The sequence below is a fragment of the Bos indicus genome, chromosome 3 (assembly GCF_029378745.1).
Source record: "Bos indicus isolate NIAB-ARS_2022 breed Sahiwal x Tharparkar chromosome 3, NIAB-ARS_B.indTharparkar_mat_pri_1.0, whole genome shotgun sequence".
Lineage (NCBI taxonomy): Eukaryota > Metazoa > Chordata > Mammalia > Artiodactyla > Bovidae > Bos > Bos indicus.
Genome location: NC_091762.1, coordinates 63,816,197 through 63,840,231, shown reverse-complemented (window position 1 = coordinate 63,840,231; position 24,035 = coordinate 63,816,197).

Below are 24,035 nucleotides of genomic sequence, written 5' to 3'. Positions count from 1 at the left end.
GAGAAAATATCTGCAAAAGATATTTCTGATAAGGAGTTAATATTCAAAATATATAAAGAACTCATTACAATTCAATATAAAAATTTTAAAGAAAGGATCCAATTTAAAATAAATTTCTTATTAATAAGGAAACACAAGCCCTAAATGACACATTAGACTAGATGGACATAACTTATTTTTATAAAGTATTCCATCCAAAAGCAACAGAATACACATTCTTTTCAATTACATGTGGAATATTCTCCAGGATAGACCATATGCTGAACTACAAAGCAAGTCCCAGTAAATTTCAGAAAACTGATATAATATCAAGTATCTTTTCCAACCATAATATTATGAGGTTAGAAATCAACTACAAGAAAAATAAAACTGCAGAAAACATATATACACGGAGGCTAAGCAATATGTTACTTAACAACAAATGGATCACTACTGGGAATCAAAGGAGAAATCATAAAATACCTAGAGACAAATGAAAATGAATCCAAAACCAATGGGACATAAGAAAAGCAGTTTTAAGAGTAAAGTTTATAGTGATACAAGCTTACCTTGGGAAACAAAAATCTCAAATAAACCACCTATCCTTATAGCTAAAGCAACTAGAGTAGAACAGAGAAAACCCAGCTAGTAGAAATAAATTATAAAGCTAAAAAGTAAAATAAAAACATAAATAAATGAAACACAAAAAATAACAGAAAAGATCAATAAAACTAAAACCTGCTTCATTGAAAAGGTAAATACTGATAAAGTTTTAGCCACTCATTGAGAAGAATGGAGAAGGAAATGGCAATCCACACCAGTACTCTTGCCTGGAAAATCCCATAGATGGAGGAGCCTGGTAGGCTGCAGTCCATGGGGTCGCGAAGAGTCAGATGACTGAACGACTTCACTTTCACTCTTTCATTTTTCACTTTCATGCATTGGAAAAGGAAATGGCAACCCACTCCAGTGTTCTTGCCTGGAGAATCCCAGGGATGGCGGAGCCTGGTGGGCTGCCATCTATAGGGTCACACAGAGTCAGACATGACTGAAGTGACTTAACAGCAGCACCAGAATCAAGAAGAAAAGGAAGAGGGCCTCAATCAATAAATTCACAAATGAAAAATGAGAAGTTATTACTTACATTGCTGCTGCTGCTGCTGCTAAGTCGCTTCAGTCATGTCCCACTCTGTGCGACCCCATAGACAGCAGCCCACCAGGCTCAGCCATCCCCGGGATTCTTCAGGCAAGAACACTGGAGTGGGTTGCCATTTCCTTCTCCAATGCATGAAAGTGAAAAGTGAAAGTGAAGTCGCTCACTCGTGTCCGACTCTTAGACTACAGAAGCACAAAATATTATAAGGTTACCATGAGCAATTATACACCAATAAAATGGGCAACTTAGAAAAATGGACAAATTCTTAGAAAGGGACAACCTCTCAAGACTGAGCTAGTAACAAATAGAAAATACAATCAGACAAATAACCAGTGCTGAAATTGAATCAGTAATTACAAAACTCTCAACAAACAAAAGTCTAGGACAAAAAAAACAAAAATCCTGTCATGACTTCAGGGGTGAATTCTACCAAAAAGCTAGAAAAGAATTAAAATGTATCTTTCTGAAGCTATTCCAAAGAACTGCAGAGAAAGAAATCTTTTTGAACTTAGGCTAGAGACCACAACCACCCTGATACCAAAACCAAAGATATCATAAAAAAAGAAAGTTGAGGCCAGTATCACTGATGAACAAATAAATCTTCAACAAAATACTAGCAAACCAACTCCAAAAATGCATTAAAAGAATCACACACCATGATCAAATTGGGATTTATCCCAGGGATGCATGTATTTTTCAGTACACACAATCAACATGGTGTATCACATTAACAAATTGAAGAACAAAAACAATATGCTCATCTCAATAGATGCAGAAAAAACTTCTGACAAAGGAGGCAAGAATATACAATGGATTAAAGACAATCTCTTTAACAAGTGGTGCTGGGAAATCTGGTCAACCACTTGTAAAAGAATGAAACTAGAACACTTTCTAACACCATACACAAAAATAAACTCAAAATGGATTAAAGATCTAAACGTAAGACCAGAAACTATAAAACTCCTAGAGGAGAACATAGGCAAAACACTCTCCGACATACATCACAGCAGGATCCTCTATGACCCACCTCCCAGAATATTGGAAATAAAAGCAAAAATAAACAAATGGGACCTAATTAAAATTAAAAGCTTTTGCACATCAAAGGAAACTATTAGCAAGGTGAAAAGACAGCCTTCAGAATGGGAGAAAATAATAGCAAATAAAGCAACTGACAAACAACTAATCTCAAAAATATACAAGCAACTCCTACAGCTCAACTCCAGAAAAATAAATGACCCAATCAAAAAATGGGCCAAAGAACTAAATAGACATTTCTCCAAAGAAGACATACAGATGGCTAACAAACACATGAAAAGATGCTCTACATCACTCATTATCATAGAAATGCAAATCAAAACCACTATGAGGTACCATTTCACACCAGTCAGAATGGCTGCAATCCAAAAGTCTACAAGTAATAAATGCTGGAGAGGGTGTGGAGAAAGGGAACCCTCTTACACTGTTGGTGGGAATGCAAACTAGTACAGCCACTATGGAGAACAGTGTGAAGATTCCTTAAAAAACTGGAAATAGAACTGCCTTATGATCCAGCAATCCCACTGCTGGGCATACACACTGAGGAAACCAGAAGGGAAAGAGACATGTGTACCCCAATGTTCATCGCAGCACTGTTTATAATAGCCAGGACATGGAAGCAACCTAGATGTCCATCAGCAGATGAATGGATAAGAAAGCAGTGGTACATATACACAATGGAGTATTACTCAGCCATTAAAAAGAATACATTTGAATCAGTCCTAATGAGGTGGATGAAACTGGAGCCTATTATACAGAGTGAAGTAAGCCAGAAAGAAAAACACCAATACAGTATACTAACACATATATATGGAATTTAGAAAGATGGTAACAATAACCCTGTGTACGAGACAGAACAGTCTTATGGACTCTGTGGGAGACGGAGAGGGTGGGAAGATTTGGGGGAATGGCATTGAAACATGTAAAATATCATGTATGAAACGAGATGCCTGTCCAGGTTCGATGCACGATACTGGATGCTTGGGGCTAGTGCACTGGGACGACCCAGAGGGATGGTATGGGGAGGGAGGAGGGAGGAGGGTTCAGGATGGGGAACACATGTATACCTGTGGTGGATTCATTTTGATATTTGGCAAAACTAATACAATTATGTAAAGTTTAAAAATAAAATAAAATTTAAAGCTTTGCAAAAAAAAGAAAAAAAAAAAAACTTCTGACAAAATTCAAAATCCATTTATGATCTAAAAAACTCTCCAAAAAGTAAACATAGAGAGGACATACCTCAAAATAAGAAAGTCCTTATATGACAAACCCACAGCTAACATCATACTCCCTTGTGAAAAGCTGAAAGTACTTCCTCTAAGATCAGGGACAAGACAAGAATGTCCACTCTCACCAATTTATTCAACACAGGTTTTGTAAGGCCTAGCCACAGCAATCAGAAAAAGAAATGAAAGGAATTCAAATTGGAAGATAAGTAAAACTGACACTGCTTGCAGATGATGTGATCCTACACATAGAAAATCCTGAAAATGCTACCAGAAAACTATTAGAGATCAGTGAATTGGTAAAGTTGCTGGATATAAAATTAACACACAGAAATCTGTTGCATTTCTATACACCATTAATTAAACATCAGAAAGAGAAATTAAGAAAACAATCCCATTTACCTCTGCATGAAAAATAATTAAAATACCTAGGAATGAGCCTACCTACAGAGAGAAAAGGCTTTAGTTCCAAAAACTATGAGATGCTGATGAAAGAAATCAAAGGCAACAAAAATAGATGGGAAGATGTATTGTTTTCTTGGATTTGAAGAATCAATATTGTGAAAATGATCATACTACCCAAGGCAATCTACAGATTCAATGCAATCCCAATCAAATTACCAAAGGCATTTTTCACAGAACTAAAACAAAACACTGTAAAATTAGTATGGAAACACAAAAACATACTCTGAGCAGTAAAAACTATCTTGAGAGGAACAGAACTTGAAGAATCATACTCTTTGATCTCAAATTATACTGCAGAGGTACAGTAATCAAAACAGTATGGTATGGGTACACAGATAGGCATATAGATCAATGAAACAGGATAAAAAGCCCAGAAATAAACCCATGCACCAATGGTCAGTTAACCTATGACAAAGGAGGCAAGACTATACATTGGAGAAAAGACAGTTTCTTCAGTAAGTGATGCTGCTGGGGAAACTGGGCAGCTATATGAAGAAGAGAGAAATTAGAAAATTCTCTAACATGGTAAACAAAAACAAACTCAAAATGGATCAAATATAAGATTAAATACTACAAAGGTCCTAGAGAAAAACATAAGCAAAACACATTTTGACATAAATTACAGCAATGTTTCTTTGAACCTATTCCCTAGAGTAAAAGAAAAAATAACAAATAGGAACTAATTAAACTCAAAAGCTTTTATACAGCAAAGGAAACCATAAACAAAACCAATAGACAACACACTGACTGGTAGAAAGTATTTGTAAATGATGCTACTGGCAAGGGATTAATCTCCAAAATATACAGACAGCTCATGCATCTTAATAGCAAAAAATATCTATAAATTAAGAAAATGGGCAGAAGACCTAAATACACATTTCTTCAAAGAATACATATAAATGGTCAGTCACATGAAAAGATGCATAATGTCATTAATTAACAGAGAAACACAAATCAATACTACAGTGTGGTTCAAAACTACAATGAGGTAGCACCTCACACCAGTAAAAAGTCTACAAATAATAAATGCTGCAGAGAGCACCATTCTGCACTGTTGACAGGAATGTAAGTTGGTACAGTAACTATGGAGAGCAGTTGCTTAAAAAACTAAACAGCTAACCATAAGACACAGGCATATATCTGGAGAAAATGCTAATTCTAAAAGATACACATACTGAATGTTTATCACAGCACTGTTTATTGTAGCTGAGACATGGCAGCAATCTAAGTAGCCATCAACAGATGAAAATATAAAGATGTAGAATATATATAAACAATGGAATATTATTCAGATATAAAAAAGAATGAAATGATGCCATCTGAAGCAATATGGATGGACCTAGACATTATTTTAATAAGTGAAGTCAGATAAAGATAAATATCATATAATATCACTTATTATGTGGAAGTTATGATCAACCTAGACAGCATATTAAAATGCAGAGATGTTACTTTGCCAACAAAGGTCCATCTAGTCAAAGCTATGGCTTTTCCAGTAGTCATGTGTGGATGTGAGAGTTGGTCTATAAAGAAAGCTGAGCGCTGAAGAATTGATGTTTTTGAACTGTGGTGTTGGAGAAGACTCTTGAGAGTCCCTTGGACTGCAAGGAGACCCAACCAGTCCATCCTAAAGGAGATCAGTCCTGAATATTCATTGGAAGGACTGATGCTGAAGCTCCAATACTCTGGCCACCTGATGTGAAGAACTGACTCATTTGAAAAAACCCTGATGCTGGGAAAGATTGAAGGTGGGAGGATAAGGGGATGACAGAGGTTGAGATGGTTGGATGGCATTGCTGACTCAATGGACATGAGTTTGAGTAAATTCTGGGAGTTGGTGATGGACAGGGAGGCCTGGCATGCTGCATTCCATGGGGTCACAAAGAGTCAAACACAACTGAGCAACTGAATTGAATTGAATTATGTGGAATCTAAAAGAATGATACAAATAAACTCATTTACAAAACAAAAATAGAGCAACAGACATAGGAAACAAACTTATGGTTACCAAAAGAGATAGCAGGGTGGGCGCCAGGGAGATAAATTATGAGTTTGGGATTAACAAACACACACTACTATATATAAAACAGATAAAAACAAGGACCTACTGTATAGCATGGGGAAATTATAGTCAATATCTTGTAATAATCTATAATGGAAAAGAATCTGAAAACATATACATGTGTATATATATGTGTGCATCAGTTCAGTTCAGTTCAGTCACTCAGTCGTGTCCGACTCTTTGCGACCCCATGAACAGAAGCACGCCAGGCCTCCCTGTCCATCACCAACTCCCGGAGTTCACTCAGACTCACGTCCATCGAGTCAGTGATGCCATCCAGCCATCTCATCCTCTGTCGTCCCCTTTTCCTCCTGCCCCCAATCCCTCCCAGCATCAGAGTCTTTTCCAATGAGTCAACTCTTCGCATGAGGTGGCCAAAGTACTGGAGTTTCAGCTTTAGCATCATTCCTTCCAAAGAAATCCCAGGGCTGATCTCCTTCAGAATGAACTGGTTGGATCTCCTTGCAGTCCAAGGGACTCTCAAGAGTCTTCTCCAACACCACAGTTCAAAAGCATCAATTCTTTGGTGCTCAGCCTTCTTCACAGTCCAATTCTCACATCCATACATGACCACTGGAAAAACCATAGCCTTGACTAGACAGACCTTAGTTGGCAAAGTAATGCCTCTGCTTTTGAATATGCTATCTAGGTTGGTCATAACTTTTCTTCCAAGGAGTAAGCATATATACACAGAAACATATAAATGTGTGTGTCTGTGTGTGTGTGTATATATATATATATATATATATATGTATATATATATAACTGAATCATCTTGCTATATACCTGAAATTAATACATTTTAAATTAAGTGTATTTCACAAATGGTTAAAAAGAAAATCATTGTAAATACATTGTTATTCTTTTATCTAATGGATCCCACAGTATTATGTTTTAAAATAGGGACAGTACTAAAAAGATATATAGAAATAGGAAGTAAATTTATATTATCATATTGTAGTTTGGGTTACACTAAGGAATTTTCTTGAATTTTGCAAGACATTAACATTTTTTTGAATTTGAAATGAAGAATCTATATTATCATAAGTTGGTTTGAAATGAAAAAACGTGGGCAGCGGATCCAAATAGATATTTTTCCAAAGAATATATGTAGATGTCCAACAGGCACATAAAAATGCTCAAAATCACTAATCATTAGGGAAATATGAATCAAAACCACAATGAGATTTCTCTTCACATCTGTCAGAATGGCATGTGTGTGTATGCTTAGTCACTCAGTTGTATCTTACTCTTTGTGACCACATGGAATATAGCCTGTCAGGCTACTCTGTCCATGGGGATTTTCCAGGCAAGAATATTGGAGTGGGTTACCATGCTCTCCTCCACAGGGATCTTCCCAACCTAGGGATTGAACTCAGGTCTCCTGCATTGTAGGTGGATTCTTTATAGTTTGAACCACCAGGAGAGCCCATTAGAATGGTTTAATAATTACCAAAAATAACAGGTGTTTACATGAATGTAAGGAAAAGGGGACCCTAGTTTATTGCTGGTAAGAATTTAAACTGGTATAGCCACTATGCGAACAGTATGGGCTTTCCTCAAAACAGTAAAAATAGAACTACCATGCAATTCAACAATTATACTTCCATTTATTTGAAAAAAAAAAAAGAAAGAAAACATTAATTCAAAGAGATAAATATACCCAGTTTTTCATTGCTGCTTAACAGCCAAGATGTGGATGCCACCTAAATGACTATCAATAGATGAGTGAATAAAGATGTGGTGTATATATCTATATACACAAAGACATATACAGGCACATATACAATGAAATGTTACTAAGCCATAAAAATAATGTCTTGCCATTTGTGTAGACATGCATAGGCCTAAAGGATATTATGCTGAGTGAAGTAAGTCAGACGGAGAAAGGCAAATACCATGTTTATTTTCACTTGTATGTAGAATCTAAAAAATGAAAGGACAAATACAATAAAACAAAAGACTAATATTCTGAGAACAAACTAGTGGTTGGCAGAGAAGAGGGTAGGAAGATGAGTGAAATAAATGAAGCAGATTAAGCAGTACAAACTTCCAGTTATAAAATAAATATCAAGGATGTCATATACAGCACAGAGAATATAGTAAAAAAATATAAAAATTTGAATGGTAACAGATGGTAAGTAGACTTATAGTGGTGATCATTCAATCATGTATAAATATTGAATCATGTTGTACACCTGAAACTAATATATTATAAATCAATTGTATATCAATAAAAAAATAAGGGGTTCCATATCTGTTCTAATGCATGTATGTCCATTAACCTAATTATTTCTGAAATATAGTAATTAACTGACCCATGAAGTCACAAGTTAATGAATACATGAACTTTTTAAGATCAAAAAAGTCACTGATTTATGCTCAGCAATTCCATCCTTAGGAAGCGTATTTATACCTTGAATTTTGCATGAAGCTATTATGTGAATTATACAATTAGGCAATATGCATTTAACTACAGTCAACAGAGTTCTAATTTGACTGTCAATTAAGGCTGCATGTTGACTACCACTTAAGTGAAATATAATGTGGAGGGTAAAATATTACCTCATAAGTCTGCATTCATCTTTTTTTTCTAACAGATTCAAGCCTACATTCAGCATGCAATTAAATCACAAAATACTAGACACACTGTGACCTCCATGGCAAGTATCAGTGTATATATTCACTTCTTAGTTGACAAGCAGTATAGGTATTTTACTGAACTTCAAGTGGTGTGAAGTTCCAAGACTCTTACAGAATTATGCATGATAGAAACTCCAAGTAGCTATCTCGGTTTGATTTAAAAAAGAAAAGGTGGGCTTGAAATGCTTGATTGAGGAACAGGTGAGGTTTAAAATGACTGAAGAGTTATTGAACTCATTTTGACATGTTTTAAATAATGGCCGGAAACTACAAGGGCACATGCAGTGAAGTTAAATCTTTCCCACTCATTAATAGAGGGGATACAAAGGTCACTGCTGGGCAAAGAGAATTGACTAATCTCTCCGATGCACAGTATATCCAGCACCCCTTTATTTAATTTTGTGGAGGAAAGCTGGTCTGAATTAGGCCTTCACTAATTATTACAGGGACCTGACACAAACCTTAACAAGTCCCATAATGGTCTATCTATATATTCAGGCGAATTATTACATACTGACTCATGTATGCAATACTCAGATGTTGGGCTGCAGACGTTCTGCTGTTCACTTAGAACCTCTTTTGAATTATTTTACATTTTACAAGATGCAAAAGAAAATAGCTGTGTAAATTAGAGAAAGAAGCAGAATAACACCCATGGGGTGGGGATAGGGAGCTGATTCTTAATGCTGTGTCTAAGTAAAATGTGAGCCATTTCATCCTTGAAGCCTGACATTGCGCTTGAAGCTGCAAGTATGCTCTTCCTGGCATAATAAGATATTATACATAGAGATACAATATGTGTCTTAAATAGGTATGAGGACAGGAGGCAGCTTTCTAAGATCCTGACCAGCATTTTATTCCAAGAATGATAGCAAAGTTTTAAAGAAGTAGATGTCATCTCTCTGAGAATGTATGAAAAGAAAGAGAAGAAATGAATAGTGATCAGTACAACTTCAATTCCTGCCTCACAATTTTCAAAAAATTTCAAGGATAAGACAATCTTACATGTGTAACTCTTTCTCCCCAATTACTCTGGACATGTATGGACAGGCATCCTCAGTCATGTACGACTCTTGGTGACTCCATGGACTGTGGCCTGCCAGGTTCCTCTGTCCATGGGATTTCCCAGGCAAAAATACTGGAGTGGGTTGCCATTTTCTTCTTCCAGGGGCTCTTCCCAACCCAGGAATCAAACCCACGGCTCCTGCAATGGCAGGTGGATTTTTTACCACTAAGCCACTGAGTGTTCCTAAATAAAATATATGCATTGGTTTTTAATTTACAACCTTTGGTGTATGCCAAGCCTAGGACGTCTTGTTACAAGGCTGACACTATCAAATATTTCTCTCACATGAGTAGCTAGGGAGCAAATATTTCTGCTTTTTGATTTGTAGGAGAAATTTTTTTCTTCTGATTGCTTGTTTATCACTAGAAGGTTAATGTTAAAGTGACACTTAACTTAGTTTAGCTCCTTTAGATCAAATTCTCTCCACACCTGTTATTTGAATTTCCTATACAGATTTTATTAAAATACATGAAAATGGAATCTGTGTTAAACATAACCTGTATATGACCTTAAGTATAAAGGAAATCTAAACCATTTCCCTTCTTTCTGTTACCAGTTTTTCAACCCTTTCTTAACTAGTTATTTCAAAATGTGCTTTTCCTCCCTGCAAAACACATCTTTGTGTCAAAATGATGAAAATAGTGTAATGCTAAAAGAATACAGAAGCTCACTAGCAGTATTTATTTATTGCTTAACACATGTTTCTCTTACTTTTGTTTTGTAAATCTTCTAGATTTAAAATAAACTACTAGACGAGGATGAAAGGTTGCAGTTCTGTACCTATAAATAAAGCAGCTTACTAAATGCAAATGTTTCGTGTAGCCCAGTGTTTCAAGGAGCAATATTATGCAGCTCTTTTGGGAGAAAGGGGTTTTATACATTTCCTTTTGTTTTTTTTAACCTCTATGATTTAAGTTTTAAAGAAAAATATTTATAAATTGAGCCTCATATGTTGATTTGCAAAAGAAATACACTAAATACTATGTTTTCAGAGAAGAGCATTGAAATCCGGGTAAGAATGTGCTTGCAATTTACTTTCAGTTTGCAAGTATCAAAAAAATATATATGTAGCCTCTAGGGGTAATGCAATCGCTTTCATGATATTTCTATTCTAAAGAATATTTTCTAGATTTAATCTATGCAATCCAATCAAAACCATACATTCAAATAGAGCCTTTAAAAATATATTTTTGGACACTGTTTATAGAAAAATAACCAAAAAGCTTGACTATATTCAAAAAAAGAAGTTAGACTCAAGTAGAAAGTAACCTTGAATAATTTACTCTGAACTTTCCCAAAATGACTACAATGTCGAAAAGGATTTGGTCTCTATAACCTGTTATTTTCTGTGTATATAATTTTTCTTTTGTTTATTTTTGGGCCAAAAAAATGTCTGTTGCTGTTGAAGGGAATCTTGCAACAAATTCAGTTACTAGAAACCCCAAGGTCACTTAAAGCAGGACCATGACAAACTTCAACAGTAAATGAAGAAAATTAAAATATAAATAGAATTTTCCTGCAAACCAGTATAACTTAGGAACAAAAATGAGACATTCTGATATTTGTTTCTGTGAGAAAATAAACTGAAAAAAATTGTAGAACTTGGAAACTAAGCAAGATAGAATTACAACGGGTGTGGGAGATGAAGGAAGGAAGGAAGGAAAGAAGCAAACAAAAGTGAAGGGAAGAAGCATGAAAATGGATCTGGGGGTGTGGAAGCAAGCAAAATAAGCGAAATAAAATGCTAATTTCTATTTGGATATTTGTTCACTGAAAATCTTTCATATGTCATCACAGGTAGAGTGTGCTTAGTCACTCAGTCATGTCTGACTCTGCAACCCCATGGACTCATTCTCCAGTCAAGAACACTGGTGTGGGTAGCCATTACCCTCTCCAGGGCATCTTCCCAACCCAGGATTGAACCTAGGTCTCCCGTATTTCAGGTGGATTCTTTACCGCCTGAGCCACCAGTGAAGCCCTCTTGTAGTAATAGACATTGAAAAACACATTACTGTTTTCAATTCTTGTTACTAATTATTTTTACAAAAGATTTTTATAGAGACAAGTCTCTGAAGATAGAAATAAACAGGAAAAATAGTGTATAAAGTATTAGCATTTTCTTTCAACAAATTGAAAAAGTTCTGAAATTCATTATTTAAAGTGCAATGTTTCTTTCATTCACAGTACGGTATGTAGGGTCCTCCACTAGAGCTGTAGAAATGTGCTAATAATACTAGTTTCTGGGATCCTTCAAGATAGGCTGCAGGAAATGGGGGTGGCAGACAGCATCCAGCTGTCAGCAACTTCACGGTCTGCTGCAAAAAGCCACTTGCTCAAGGCCTTGCTCTCCATTCCAGGGCCAGGGACATCTGGTACTGAGTGAGGTGGGGCAAAGGAGTCGTACCGCTCTGCCCAAAGGCAGACCCTCTGCCTCACAACATTCACTTCCGAGCTCCCTTCCAGAGCAGTGGACACTATGCTGGCTTGCACTGTAAGCTCACTTTCTTCCTCTGCTCCAAATTGCTTTTTCCTCCTTCCTATTACAGGTTAGAATCTAATAAATATCTCTCTCCCTCACAATAAACTTTACTTTAGCTTCTGCTTCTGGAAAACCTAACCCATAAAAGTTGTTACACTAAGCTTTATAAACATTCAACTATAAAATGCAAATCATGATTTTTCACACTCATTGAGAAATTTTTAAACTCACTTTATTTAAAGGACTATGCAAAACAATTTCTATGTATTATCTCCCTACCATTTAATTATCAACATCTTATTAGACTCAAATTTTATATCCACTATATAAATGAAGAAGCCAGAGCAGAGAGAAGTCTGAAGGGACAAAGCTTAGAATCAGATCCCAGCAGTCTAAGAATCTATGTTATTAACCATTTGTATGCAGCAATTCTTCAAAAATTGTTCAGATGCAACTTTTATATGCATGGTCTCAAACAGCCAAATAAAAATGTGGAAAACTCCATAACTCAAACATCCCATTGTCTGATTCTAATGTAGGTGAGACATTTGGATAAGCCGTATATAATTTCAACTTTCACCGGGATGCTTTACATTGAAAAATTTCATCATGCATTTAAAATAAAAATTACTGTAAAACAAGCAGTACCTGTGATATTAGAGATAGACAGATGGAAAAGAAAGTGACTGCTACTTTCAAGAAGCAAAATTCTTAAAGTAAAAGAAGAATGCAAACCAACAGCTTCAGCTCAATGTCCTAGGTGCTAAAATAAAGGTACAAGTTGCAGCAGATCCAGTAAAGGAGACAATAGCTCTTTGTAGAGAAGTCAGAAAAGACTGACTTCATATAGGACAAGTGCTGGAGCTAGAGACTCGAAAGTAGGGGGCAACTCTTCCCAAGGTAACAGGTCAGCAAAGACGCAGAGTCTTGAAAAGGCATGGTCTGAGGAGAGGCCAATAGGTTTTCTGACAAGTGAGTCATAGCTTTTCAGTCAAAGTTTCCTTCACTGTCTGACCATTTGAACTAATCTACAACCATCTGCTTTTCTTTCTAGATGAAACGTGTTTGATCCTATTTTAGTTAATAGTATCTTAAGAAATCTTATACCATTGTTGCCTCTTTATTAAATAAATAACATAATTAATGCTGTCTTATCCTTTATTACATTCAAACTGCAGAAGGAAACAACCCTGACCACATCACACTCTCCCCACTCACAAGCACTCAGACCTTGCTAAAAACCCCTGCTAGGTGTTCCCACAGCACTCACAGTCTCTGCACTATGAGCATGTACCCTCCTTTATTATTTTTGCTTCATTCTAATTTTTCCTTACTAGACCACAAAGTCCATTGGGCAGGAAGCATCTCTAGCAAACTTCCCATTGATGGAATCTCTAGTGCTTGGAACTTAGTAGGTCCTTAGTAAATGTGTATTAAATGAGCGAATGGATGAAGGCATTGTTTAGTCATTTATTCCTAAAATTAATAAATATTTATGGAGTATCTACTAGCTTCCAGACATTGTGCTAAGCCTTGGGATGATCCAGTCACTCCCTTAAAAAGTGGTGGCTCAGTAAAAAAAAAATCTGTCTGCCAATGCAAGAGACACAGGTTCAACTCCGGGTCTGAAAGATCCACAGGAGAAGGAAATGGTAACCTACTTCAGTATTCTTGCCAGAGCCTGGTGAGGTACAGTCCATGGGGTCACAGAATTGGATAGGACTTAGCAACTAAACAACAATCTAAAGATTTAGTCTAAACATAGGTATACACACATTTTTTTTCACAATTATTGTTTAAATACCTGCTAGTGAGTATAAAGGACTTGAGATCTCTGGAAGGTCTAAAGCTAGAAGTCAAAATGTTGTGTTGCTCAGTCGTGTCTGACTCTTTGTGATTCCACGGACTGTAGCCCACCAGGCTCCTCTGTCCACAGAATTCTCCAGTTTAGAATACTGGAGTGGGTAGCCATTCCCCTTCTCCAGGGGATCTTCCTAACACAGGGACCGAACCTCTGGGTCTTCCACATTGCAGGCAGATTCTTTACCATCTGAGCCACCAGGGAAGCTATCAGAGGTCAAAATACTAGAATAAAATATCATGAAACCAGTGCTTCAGTTAGATGAAATGGTTTATTCAAGGAAGACACATTTCCAACATCCATTTATCCTTTCATAAAAAAAGAAATATATGGAAGTTTTCAGAGAGTATAGTGAAAAGGGAGCAAACTTTGGAGTACGTTAAAATTTGACTTTAAGACTTAATTCTAGTTTGCCACTCAAAACTCTATGACCTTGAGAATGTTAACTTAAATATATTAACATTCATTTTCTCACTTGTTTTATTAATCAGGTTAAGAATTCTCATTCCCAGAGTTCCTTGTGAGGATTACCTCAAATTTCATATGTGAAGCACTTAGCATACCTCCAGGGACATAGCAGTCATTTAACTAATGTCAATTTTCTCTGCTAATTCTTAGGCTAACCTAAGAACCCATCAGGGGTAAGCATAACTTCCTTACCCCAAACTATCTTCTCTCCTGTCACGCAAAATTGAAATGATTTCTCTAATGACACTCATAATTTTAGGAGAACTTGCAAATAAACACTAAGGTGAATTTTACAAAAGGTACTCTAGCTAGACATATTTATTTATATACTGATGGAGAAGGGAATGACTACTCATTCCAGGAATCTTGCCTGGAGAATCCCATGGACAGAGGAGCCTGGTGGGCCACAGTCCATGAAGTTGTGAAGTGTTGAAAAGGACTGAACAGCACTTTCATACAGATAAGTTTCTCAATAGAAATTATTTGTACTATTGTTACTCTTCAGCTATCTAATAAAAGACTAAACAGTGACACTTTAGTCTTGAAAGATGAATTAAAATTTACAATGTGTAGTCCACGTTTTCTCCTGTCTGGTGAAGAGATCACAAATCCAACCTAGTTCAATAACATTCAACTGTGAGAGCTGGCAGCAGAATCTAAAAAAATTTTTAAAGGTAACCAACCAATGAGAGTAAGAGCAAGAGTTATATTGAAATGCATGACTTGCAAGATATTTTATGCCATTTTATTTTTAACTCTTATTCTTTTAACATTTACTCTTTGAGTCTTGATCATTTTCCAATCTATAGATGAAATTATGATAAGTTCCACGATTTTCTGATTTTTCAGTTAGTGAAACAATCTTTGTTCAACAATTTTATCTACACTTGTAGCAATAAAAATTTCACATGTGCTTCTAAGAGAGGTCCTCTTGCACTTACTGTCTAGGGTCTAACTCATGCTAAGCACCTGAACTGAGGGAACAGGAGGGAGTAGAGTGTGACTGGCATTTTCTTCTCCCACCCCTAGCTTGTTCTTCCACCAATTTGCTTATGGGTATTTTCTAACTCCTATGGGTAGAAGGAGGAAAAGAGGAAAGGGAAGAAAAGTTCTTTCTTATTAAATCTGCCATGATCCATTGACTGGAGTCATGTTCTCTGGACAAGCCAGGCATCTAAACTGACTCCTTTATTTAATGGAGAATAGTCACAGATTAGCTGAGACATTCCCATCCCTAACAAGTTTTTGCCTGTGGTTCCCTTGATGACAGCAAATTGTCACCTCCTGGTCCTTTAGCTCTTTCTTCAGCCTCTTACCTTACTTACTACCACAGGATGTTGGAGTCATAGACAGTCTTCTGGGCAAGACTTAAGATGGCACTATGTTCCTTCTTTTTCATATCTGTGCTGTGTATATAGTCTGTATCTGGTCCATGGGAAAGCAGTATACCTTACTTTTTGATGGATGCATATCCCCATTATTTTTTGAGGGACGCATATTCCCGTTATTTTTTGAGGGATGCATATCCATACTGTAGGATATCTCACACTTGTGCTTTTTTTTTTTTTTTTTTTTATGGCTCAGGCATTCTAGTTAGTAGTACATTAAGACTCCCAAGCTCCAGGGTACACATTTCAAACTCTAAATGGTTCAAATGAGTATTTTCTCAATGTTTGAAATAAGGATCAGACATTCCACATTCTCAAAACCTCCCACAAGGAAGTGGGATGGGGCTTTAACAGCATAGCATCTTCCAAAAATCCCCTTATCTCCACTTTTAATGTTTTCATTCTTGCAAAGTGCTGAGAATGTTTAGATTCAGAAAATTGGTCTCCATAATTTCTTCTGCAAATCCTTCATGGTGGTCTCATAACTCAACCTGTAATGTGGCATCCATTGTCCTCAGCTGAAATTAATACTAAAATATTTCCATTCTATTATACCATCACATAAGTTTTTCATAAAGTTAAATTTATTTAATAAAAAAATACTTCTCCTTAAGATTACATCTTTCTCCCTTTTTGCGGTGTGAAAAATTTCTTTTTAATGAAAGCCTAGGGATAGTGTACTATGGTTTATTTTATAATGTGCTTCCTTGATAAAATAAAAACTTGACCACTGACTCTACTGGTCCTTTATTTGATTTTTAATTTACAGGTTGATATTTACAGGTTTTAATTTACATCTTGATAGATGACTCAAGACTATTAATGTAGGTTAGCATCCTAATGTTCTTCTAAGGAAGGAAATTAAAAATCTGAAGTAACAAAATGAAACTCCCAAGTAAACATAGCAAATAAGCGACATTCAAGACTAGTATGAAGTATATATTTTTCCTGACTCCCAGTCTAGTGCTCACTCCACTACAAATATACACTTAAAGAGCTAAGTAAATTGTTTCAAAAATAAAGCTTAAAATAAATAGAAAGAGGCTAATTATAAAAAAGAAAGCTTGAAAAATGGTGATGATAATGCTATAAACAAAAGTGAAAACATATGAGGCTTAAAATGTGTCAAGTATAGAGTACTTGCCTGAGACAAGCTCGTTTAATTCCTACAACAGCTCTGCGACATAAGTGTGGTTATTATCCCCCCTGCACAAATGAGAAAACAGGCACACTGTGGTTTGTAGCGTGCCTCTGTCGTCCATGCAGGACTTCCCAGGCAGTGCTAGTGATAAAGAACCCACTTGCCAACGCAGGAGACAAAAGAGATGTGGGTTCAGATCCTGGGTTGAGAAGATCCTGTGGAGGAGGGCACAGCAAACCACTCCAGTATTCTTGCCTGGAGAATCCCATGGGCATAGAGTTGCAGAGCTGGACATGTCTAAAGCAACTTAGCATGAATGCACATGTCCTCCAAGTTGATGATGCCCTTAACCACTATAATTTACAACAACTTCTGATGAAGAATTGGTTATCTCTAATCTGGAAATAATTTTCATCTATCAAAATAAAACTTCAGAAAGTTACCATCAGGATCATTAGGTAATGGAAAGATGGAACTTAAAAAGCAAAGGAAAAAATGAATACTTGATTGAACTTTTAGGACAGTTATAAAAAACAACTCATTACAGTAAAACTATATAGAGATCAGAAAAATATCAGGAGACTCTAAACGAAAATTGTCTACTAATAAAATTTTAACATGTCTTTTTGAATTTTCATATTTTTTTCCTATAATCCCTAGATTTTTTTAAGCCTACCATGTGTTAGGGGCTTCCCTGCTGGCTCAGTGTTAAAGAACACACCTGCCCATGCAGGAGATGCAGGTTTGATCCCTCAATCAGGGAGATTCCCTGGAGAAACAAATGGCAACCCATTCCAATATTCTTGCCTGGGAAATCCCACGGACAGAGGAGCCTAGCAGGCTACAGTCCATGGGGCTGCAAAAGAGTTGGACACAACTTAGCAGCTAGACAACAACAACCATGTGTTAAATTTCACATACATATGATATAGCATTTTAGGGTCAGATGATATTTCCATTAAATATTTCGTATTTCAGGAGTTCATTACAATCTACTTACAATTTGTTTAAAGCTTCAAAGTAGCAAAAATACATGCTTTTATAAAGATTTTAAGCCAGTTGGTAAGAGGCAGGCACACAAGAATCGTAGTTTCTGCTATGCATGTTTTTTTCTTCTTCTACATGTTTGTTTGTTTGTAAATAGCAAAACAACTTGATGTTAAACACTGAAGCTGTGCAGGCTTTGTTAGGCTGTTCTTTTCCAATTTAAACAAAACATAAAACAGAGGAGATATTTATCTTTAAAGAGTGGCTCCCACCATTGGGATGCCACCTTATTCTGTTACTCTCCAGGAGTTATAGATGTAGGCAAAAATATATAGCAGGGCATATATTTCAGTGAAAAGAATTAATTACCCAAGGAGTAAAAGATTGTGTGGAGTAGAATGAGAGACTTTGGGAAGCTTTCCTGTAGATACAATGCTGAGAAACACACTCCATGTTGAGAGGCTTATCCATCTTATATTTTACCTAACCTTTGACTGAAGCCATATTCAAGCAATGTTACCTTATTATCCCTTAAATGTTCTGGTATCATGTTAGTTTTAGCTAAATATCAAATTTTTGAGTCCAGAAAAAATATCCCTACAGTACGCCTGTCCTTGATTTCTCCATTACAGATGGGAGTTTAATTCTTTTATAAATTTGTATTAAATTTTATCAGAGTAAGAATTACTTTTCGAAACAGACAGTGAAATGCCTTTCAAAATACTGTTTTGGCTTAGAACTGTCATTCTTTAAGCTTAATGGCTTCAGCCCCAGGGCTGAAAAGTTACACTAGTATTACAGCTGTTCAATGTAACATTCAAATAATGTTTGCTATTGATTTAGAAGATTCAAACAGCTTGGATTCTGTTCCCTTTCATTTACATCCTTAGCATCAAAGTCGCAGAGCATTAGGGTAGTATAGTAAAGCAGTTAGAAAAAAATTAACGTTGCTGACAGTAAGATCTAGTTGCTCATTACTATGGCTGAGCAAAATTTGTGTGTTCACCACTCATCAGTAAACAGGAGAATGCCATTTGTAAACCCGAAAGAACAATGAATTATGAAATTTTCTGACAGTTCATTCATATGGAAAAGACCTCAGCCAAAACAGAAAAGCAATGCACTCCCTGTTGACTCAAACCTCTTTTGTAAAGGGCTTAACCTTGTGTTACTTAATAAAATTCCACACTGATATGGGTCAGTATACTTTGCAATGAAGCCTGAAGGGACCACTTCTGAAGGCATTGTGGTTTAGAGAAGAAAATATAGGAGTTTGGAAAAAAAAAAAATCTAAATCAGCAGCTGACATAGTCTATGACCTTGAGCCAGTTGCTTAACCTCCTTGGGCCTGAGTTGCTACATCTGAGAGCAGGAATAACACTTTAATAGAAGCATAAAAAAAGAGCCCACTTCTTTCTATTTCACAAAAATTGGAGTAGGGATTAATGAGATAATATGTGTAAAGCAATTTGATCTCATGAGGGAAAGGCATTAAAATACATAATATCAAGCATTACTACTAATAATTATTCCAGTTGACCTACGTGTAAAGGGTAGAAGAGTCTGACTTTTTGAATAGGATAATTACATGGGGAACAGGTTTATTTATTTATTTATCTGCTCTCCCCAAAGAGCCAGAAGTTAATTGTGTTTCGAACCTAGAAGACAAGATTGTGACTTAGGTATGGTAAATGGTTCACTAAAACAGCTACTGAAAAGATAGTAATAATGTGGCTCATCTTATTCTTTGGGATGGAATGCTGGGAGTTAATATGTAAGCAAGGGAAACTTTCAAGCAATGAATCATTATCTGTTAGGAAATATTTATTCCCTCAGAAAGAAGTGTCAACAAGTATATTCCACCACCCTCTATCATAAGGCTATTTCATGACCTTGGCTATTTAGTATGAAATGTGAAAATGTTTAAAATAAGAATTTACTTTTAATATGGTCTGCCAACAGCCAGAATCTCTCACTTTAGCAAAGAGAGGCATGTTATTTAGTCACTCAGTCATGTCCAGCTCTTTGCAACCCCACGGACTATAGCCCGCCAGACTCCTCTGTCCATGGGATTTCCCAGGCAAGGACACTAGGATGCGCTGCCATTCCCTTCTCCAGGGGATCTTCCTGACCCAGGGATCAAATCTGTGTCTCCTGAATTGTCAGGCAGGTTCTGTACCACTGAGCCACGTGAAATCTAAAATGAGACACATAGGCAGGGACAAAATCAAGAATTTTTTTTTTTTCAAGCCGACATTAATTGGCATACTGACTTTAGTCAAATACATTTATTATTCATGGAATAATAACCTACATATCTAGTTTAAATCACTATGTAAGATTTCAGAGGTATAGAAGGAGATATAATTTTTCAGAGTTCTGGAGAGAGTAGTCAAGACCTCACACAGGTGGTAGCAGTCGAATCATGGTGTAATAGATATGGCTGAGGTTCATTTGAGCCATAAATTCAGGAAGGAGCAGTCAGGTGTGGCTAGAGCATAAAGACCTTGCAGGGAAAAGGCAGAACACAAGGCTCAAGTGACACTATGGGCCAGGTGCTATCATTCAGGATGGCTCCGGGGAGGGATCGGAATACTATCTGGCAAAATGGTGATTCTCAAGAGGATGTGACACGTCACACCAAGAGCAGGCCAACCTCTTCCCTGCTGCACATATGCTCAAGCCACAGTCTCTGCCACAAATATTAATTCAGAGGCAGTTTGTAATACCATTAAGTGTACCTAAAAAGACCATTGAAGGATTTTAAGCAGACAAATCACTTCCCAGATCTGTGTTTCACCCTGTATATTTCTATAATTAAGTAAACAAGAAGAATACTGTTTGCATAGTTGTATCCCTCCAAAAGCAGAGGGTACCCCCTTACAAATATGTCATCTGGATTGGTCTCCAGTGCTTCTCAAAATTTCTAAATGTGCTTTTATTTCCTCCATATACTTGACCCAATAATGATTCAATATATGTGTACCATATATATTGAATCATTATTGGGTCAAGTATATGGAGCCATTAAATTAAAAGACCCTTACTCCTTGGAAGGAAAGTTATGACCAACCTAGATAGCATATTCAAAAGCAGAGACATTACTTTGCCAACAAAGGTTCGTCTAGTCAAGGCTATGGTTTTTCCTGTGGTCATGTATGGATGTGAGAGTTGGACTGTGAAGAAGGCTGAGCGCCGAAGAATTGATGCTTTTGAACTGTGGTGTTGGAGAAGACTCTTGAGAGTCCCTTGGACTGCAAGGAGATACAACCAGTCCATCCTGAAGGAGATCAGCCCTGGGATTTCTTTGGAAGGAATGATACTAAAGCTGAAACTCCAGTACTTTGGCCACCTCATGCGAAGAGGAAAAGACTCATTGCTGGAAAAGACTCATGACTCATTGGAAAAGACTCTAATGCTGGGAGGGATTGGGGGCAGGAGGAGAAGGGGACGATAGAGGATGAGATGGCTGGATGGCATCACTGACTCGATGGACGTGAGTCTGAGTGAACTCCGGGAGTTGGTGAGGGACAGGGAGACCTGGCATGCTGCGATTCATGGGGTCGCAAAGAGTCGGACACGACTGAGCGACTGATCTGATCTGCTCTGATCTGATATGTGCACCATAGGGCTTCTCTGGTGGCTCAGCTGGTAAAGACTGTGCCTGAATGCCAGAGACCTGGGTTCAATCCCTGGGTTAGGAAGATCCCCTGGAGAAGGGAAAGGCTACTCACTCCAGTATTCTGGCCTGGAGATTTCCATGGACTGTATAGCCCATAGGGTCGCAAACAGTCTGGACATGACTGAGCCACTTTCACTTTCATATGTGCACCATTTGAAAAAATAATTACAGTAAATACGCCAAGTGGCTAAGTCAGTAAATAATTTGCCTGCAATGTAGGAGACCTGGGTTTGATCCTTGGGTCTGGAAGATCCCCTGGAGAAGGAAATGGCAACCCACTCCAGTATTCTTGCCTGGGAAATCCCATACAGAGAAGAACCTGGCAGGCTAACAGTCCATGGGGTAACAAAGAATTGGATATGACTTAGCAACAAAACCACCACACATTTAAAAATGATCTAAATAAACTTTATGTCCACAAATTCTAAAATTTCAAAGAAATTTTCCAGGCTACAATCTCTGGTTTGTATATCACAACTGAATAGTTATCAATCCCTTGACACATTTATCTTCTTTAGTTTATTGAATACAGAGGGAAAATAATAAGAATGAAAATTTGAGGCTGAAGATCCTATTTCTATTCTCAGCAAAGCAACTTACTGGCCATGTACAGTGACACTGTTAGTTGAGATCATAGTACCTTCCTGGGCTAACTTTTACAGGTTTTACCAGCATCACGTGACACAATGAATAGGAAAGTCCTTTGACAACATGTAAGTATAGCACACAGAAGGATTTGCCAAACAAGACTTAACTGGACCCCCAAGTTTGAATAAGAGACACAAAGGGGCAAATGTTCAGAAAACTGTGAGAGGGGGTCAGGCCCTAGAAAGGGCCATGAACTTTGGGTCTCAAAAGTGAACTACTTATTTTAGAAATTCTTTCAGTTCAGCTGAAAGTTACTCTTAAGTCTTTCAGAAGTACAGCTGAAAATTACTCTCTTGTAGAACAATGTGATGGAGTTTCACAAAAGATACATTTTTCAACATATAAATTCATATCAAAAAAGGATACACAAATGAGTCTTTATAAAATACATTTTGTAAGTAGGACTATTAGAGATGAAACTAGGATAAGTCACAGAATTTAAAAAATACCTTTGTTTGTACTATTTTCATGAAAAGTGTTCTCTGTTGGCCTTCTTTTATTTATCTCTGTATTCCTAAAACATACAGTACCTGATCTTGGTAGTTAAGTAATTAATTTTAAGTAAGTTAATACTAAAGACAGTGTTCTAACACAGGCATAAATTGTCACAAATACTAAGTGACCTAAACAAAAGAATCTAATTTTTCCATTTATTCCTAAGTACACCAACCTACTATCCAGACAGAAACTGTGGTATACCATTTTCAATAAGGATTTTTAAATAAACATGAATGACATTAGGCTTAGTTTATATGACTGTTTAAAACGGAGATAAAGTGAATGAACAAGCACCATGAAATACCTTAAAAGGTATGAAATACCTTAAAAAACTGATTTCTGGCATCTTTCTAGAAAAAAGAACATGCTATATGTATACAACAGAAAATTAAAAGAGTTCAAGATTTCCCAATTAAGCCCTTTAAAGAGCACTATGGGTTGGGGGGGGGGATGCAATAATTGCCCACCACGTGGTCAAGAAAATGCCTAAAGGAAACAATTTTTTTTAAGTTTATTGCAACAAACCAAAGACAACCCAGGACATAGAAAACAATTGTTTCCAAATTAGTTTGCTCCTAAATACATATTTAAAAACCCTGAGAAGGGAATCAGTTAAGATCGAAATTTTAATTAAGTGGGAAAAATATACAAGTACCTAATTCCATAGAAAGCACTGTGTTTTCTACTGGAAACAGAATGAAGAAAACTACACAGATATTTCCTTCAAGTATTTGAATCAGGTAAATTATTTTCATACAGGTAAACAAACTGCTATAATGAGACAGACTCTATTATACTATTGTTATTGTTTAGTCAATAAATCATGTCAGACTCCTTGTGACTCCATGGACCAAAGCCCGACAGGCTCCTCTGTCCCTGGGATTTCCCAGACAAGAATACAAGAATTACCATTCCCTTCTCCAGGGGATCTTCTTGCCCCAGGGATCAAACCTGCATCGCCTGTACTGCAGGCAGACCCTTTACCACTGAGGTAGAAAATACGACGGGCCCTCAGAAAGATGAAAAAGTTTCCTTCTTAACCTAATTTCTGTATGTTGAATTTGTTTTCTGTTCTAAATACTCACTTTTCACTTTATTCCTAAACAATCTTGTCCATTCCTGTACTTTTAAATAACATTTATAATCCAACAATTCCCAGATTTATCTTTCCAGCCAAGACTTCACTGAGTTTCAAACTTGTATATCGAATGCTCAGTTTAATGCCTTCACTTGAATATCCCACAGGCA